The sequence below is a fragment of the Sinocyclocheilus anshuiensis genome, unplaced genomic scaffold (genome assembly GCF_001515605.1).
Source record: "Sinocyclocheilus anshuiensis isolate Anshui unplaced genomic scaffold, SAMN03320099.WGS_v1.1 scaffold1278, whole genome shotgun sequence".
Taxonomy (NCBI): Eukaryota; Metazoa; Chordata; class Actinopteri; order Cypriniformes; family Cyprinidae; genus Sinocyclocheilus; species Sinocyclocheilus anshuiensis.
The window spans coordinates 88055-92760 of NW_015554153.1; the positions used below are offsets into that span (position 1 = coordinate 88055).

At 36.2% G+C, this 4706-nt stretch overlaps 1 protein-coding gene across 20 annotated transcripts in view; it reads left to right on the forward strand.

Annotated features, from left to right (window-relative positions):
• LOC107670703 (intracellular protein transport protein USO1-like) overlaps positions 1-4706 on the forward strand; it is a 36694-nt gene that overhangs the window by 869 nt on the left and 31119 nt on the right. The window lies entirely within an intron of this gene.

The following is a 4706-nucleotide window of genomic DNA, read 5'->3' on the forward strand; positions in this document are numbered from 1 at the left end:
TAATTCTTTTTTGTACAAGCTGTAGACTCTCTATTTCATTTCCTCTCATTTCCTCTCCTACTAGTAAAGTCTGCTTCCTGTCTGTTTGTTTTTAGTACCTAACTAAAAGTTTCTGGGCTGTGTTGATCAAAGGTGTTATTTTATTGTATCATGGCAGTAGGCTAATGTATTTGAAAGTGCTACCAGTCTCCAACATAGACTGGGTTTGATGTGCTTGAACAGGTGCTGGGTTCATGGTGGAGAAAACCTTGATTAGACTGCTTAAGAAGTGTTTTTTCCCCAGTTAGATCTTCAGCAGATGTATATGATGTTTCTTCATTGTACACCCATAGTGAAAAGCAATGACTGTATGTGAAGTGCACGTGTTTTCATAGACAGTTAAACTGTATATTTAGCAAATGCTTCATTCTATTAATAGTAAGTGTCTCTGTTTGACACATCATGCTCAATGGTTGGCAGGAGAGAGGCCTTCTCACTCTACTGTCAGCATGAACTGCCCTCTCAGTTTAGAGTCTGAAATGCAGTCAGAGAAGCATAGGTATATTTGTGTGTATGCATGTAAACATGTCTCTGTGTTTACATGATTCATTTTATTTATTTAATGTGTGATTTTAGGCTAACTTCTGAATTACAGTATGAAACACTTGGTATGTGAATGCATAATCAATAAGCTAAAATGTTTAATAAATACCCAAGTGACAGGATGTGTAGAACTTTGTGGCTGTTGAATAATCATATGCAAAGTGTTTTTATTCTCATTTTCAACAACAGGACAGGCTAGCGATTTTTTATTTTTTTTTTAATTGAAAGTTGCCTAACTTAATATTTACCCACTTCTAAATGGGCAGCTTGTTTTCTGTAGCACATTGAGTTCACCTCTTGTAAGTGAGCACATGATAAAGAGAGATTCAGGTGAAACACACCCATGTTATCAAACGTCCATTTAGGAGGCCAAATTCAGTTTCACATTTGCATAATTTTAGCATGAACGCTAAAAGTCCTTTTCTGATCCAACCTGTTTCTCTTGAAATCGAAATAATTTTTGCATACTTATTTGCATACTCCCATGTGGCTTTGCAACAGAGCTTTTGCAAATTTAAACAGCTAGGTCACGCAAGGTCTTATTAGAGCTTCTCTCTGAGCAGGCTTAGTTTCAGTTCGAGATACTGTGGTTTTAACCCTTTCAAGCCTGCTGTAAAGTTTGAATGCCTTCACAAATAAGCTACTTATTTATATGTTCCGACTTTTTAGAGCCATTCTATCTTCTTGCCTGTGTTCCATTGTCCCACCTTAACTTACCTGGTACCTGCATTTGTTGCTGATAGGCTACCATCCAACACTTGCTGGTCTCTGACAAGCTGGTATGTTGGCCCTCATGTGTTCGTTGATTCTGTAATAAGAGCTTTAAAAATAGAAGGCCCACAGAGACCAGCTGTTAGTGCAGCTTCAAGACCAGACATGAAGTTTCAGGGGGGCATTACAATGAGCAGAAGTAGGGAGCAGAGGCATCTGATAATGGATGCTGATAATATCTGCATCAGTAATCCTCAGTGGCTGTGCTTTTCTGGTGCTCTATAATGTAGCTAAGTTGTTAAATGGGAGATAGGGCCACAGTAGAACATGAGTCAGTGAAGGATTTCCTGTAAAACAATTTCAACAATGGCTACTCAACACTTTCATTCAGTGTTCTGGTTGTCCTTCTACTTACACAGATGCACATTGTGGAATCTGGTAAGACAAACTCATGTCATAAATAGATTGCTTTCAGCTGTATGTGTTTGGTTCATGACCACATTCCCTAAAGTTTTGGCACATACTAAAAAGTTTCATTCAACAACAATCCTCGTTTGACTAGATAAGGCATTTCATTTTTTTTAAAGGCAGGCCAACTCCAGATAAAGGTCTATGACGATTCATGTTGATATGTGTTCTTAACACACAGGTGTTCCTGTGGCTCAGTGGTAGAGCATTGCGTTAGCAGCGCAAAAGGTCGTGGGTTCAATTCCCAGGGAACTCACATACTGGTAAAAAATGTATAGCCTGAATGCACTGTAAGACGCTTTGGATAAAAGCGTCTGCTAAATGCATAAATTCAAATTCAAATTCAACACAGTTTGGGTATACATCCCATAACTTGTCACTGTAAATGCTGATTACAATGGCACCAGTTATGGAATTCCAGGCAAAACTGTTTAAGTATACAGTATAAAATGTATGTGAATACTTTCAGTCAGTACCAAAAGTCACAGAAAAGACATTTATAATGTTACAAAAGATTTCTATTACATGTTAATGCTGTTCGTTTAACTTTCTATTCATGAGTCCTGAAAAAAATTGTCATGGTTTCCATAAAATATTTAGCAGAACAGTTGTTTCTGAAAATGATAATAAGAAATGTTTTAAAACCCCATATCAGAATTATTTGAGTAATGGCTGCTCAAAGCCAAGCTTTGACATCACAGAAATATTGTTTTATTATAATCTAATACACTTTATAACATTTTTAAATATAAATAGAAAATTGCTATTTTGATTTATAATAATATTTTACAATATATCTGTTTTTACTGTATTTTTGCTTAAATAAATGCTGCCTTAGTAAACGTAAGAGACTTATTTCAAAACATGAAAAAATCAGTAGGCCCTATTTTTTTAAACCATGCATGTCTCTAAAAGATTTCACTTGAAAAAAAACATTTTATCCAGAAAACTAGTCAGTTAGAAACACACATTGTTTGTGAACCTGCTTACTGTTTTAGGAAGTGATTCATGGAGTAGCTACACTATCAGTCTGTGTGATTGTGTGTTTGAGTCCAACATGAGCAGGACAATGGCTTGTCAAAAGCTCATTAGTCATTATGACTGCCAGTGTTATTTCAAGCAAGACAGTTAATTTAGAGTCTTTAGAGGAATTAACTCACTAGGAAGTTGAGTTGCTGGCACGACAGAACCCTTGACCATGTAAAAGAGGCTTATAATGGGAAAGCGGCTAGAGAGACAGATGCAAGTTGGCAAGTCTAGTAAAGGTGTGTAAATTGTGATTTAGAGAATGACTCAGTTGGTAACTTTACAATGGTTTAAAACAAATGAAGCACTTTTAACTGATGTAAGAGTAGTAAAAATTAGCAGGAAGTAGCATGGATAGTTCAAGCTGTTAATAGAGTGTCAGCAGGCCAGACTGAACTAGTGTTCCCCATTTTATTGTCTAAAAAAATAAAGAACCGATATATGTACCGTTAAATAGTTTGGGGTCAGCAAGATTTTGTTGTTGTTGTTGTTGGAGATTATTAATACTTTTATTCAGCAAGGATGCAGCTGATCAAAGGTGACCGTAAAGAGTTAAATAAATGCTGTGTTTTGTACTTTCTATTCATCAAAGAACGGTTTCCACAAACATATTAAGCAGTACAACTGTTTTCAACATTGATAATAATAAGAAATGTTTCTTTAGTGCTAAATCATATTAGAATGATTTCTGAAGGATCATGTGACACTAAAGACTGGAGTAATGGCTGCTGAAAATTCAGCTTTACCGAATAGATTCCATTTTAAAATATATTCAAATTGAAAAGTTCTTTTAAATGTTACAAATGTTTCACAATATTATTGTATATATTTATAATTTTACTGTATTTTAATCAAACAAATGTAGCCTCGGTAAGCATAAGAGACTTATTTCAAAAACATTTAAAAAATCTTACCACCCCCAGACATTTGAATGGTAGTGTGAACTAGCTGTTATTGTCTCAATATTTCAAAATATTATCATAAACTCTGCTGAATTCGCTGGCACTGTCTACAGTATCATCCAATGACTGAGGTGGTTAAAAGCAGATTAGGATGCCAGGTTAGAGTCAGAGCCAGACTTTGCGCTCTGGGGGGTGTTTAGATGATTAATCAGAGCTCAGACTTTGGGTTTCGGGGATGAGAGCTGTCTGACTGTTAATCTTAAACTCGTTGTCATGAGCAATGATTTTATATTTCCGCATTCAGAAAGAAGAGTCCTCCTGATATCAAAATAAATGATCATGTGCCCTCACACATAAATGGTTTTATGAATACCGAGCACAGCAGCACATTGACACATTAACACCTGCTTATCACCGGTCCATGACAATCATATAACATTTATCTGCCTCGCTCAGGATTAAGCTCTGAGCAACTCGAGGTTAAACTTGCACTGGACTGTATTCAACAGCGCCCTATTCCTGTGAATTTTCTTTGAGCCTTATTGCAGAACTGTTGATACAGGTTGAAGCAAGACACTGTAACAAACTCAAATAAAAAGTTAGAGAACTTTTTCGCATGCTGACATCTTTCACCAAGAATGGAACCTCTCCATATAAGGACAAGGATTTAGAAAGGGTGTTCTTCCTTTTTCTGATGTCACCAATGGGCCCCTGAAGATTGTCACAATTGCTTTCCTGTTTATTCTCTGCTGTTGGGACACATCCCTTATGAAGGAGTAATGCTGAGTCCATATTTCTAGTGCTCTTGATGCTGATTGATTGGTCAGGATGTTTGTTTGTAAGCCATGGTTACTCTGATAACTGCTTAATCTTCAGTCTTGTGTTTTATGACAAAAATATTGTCATTGTCTGTTTTACACTTTCTGTTGATATCAAATGCAAGACACACTTTACTTGGTATTGTGTACACTCTAAAAAATGCTGGGTTAAATACAACCCAGTGCTGGGTAAAATAGG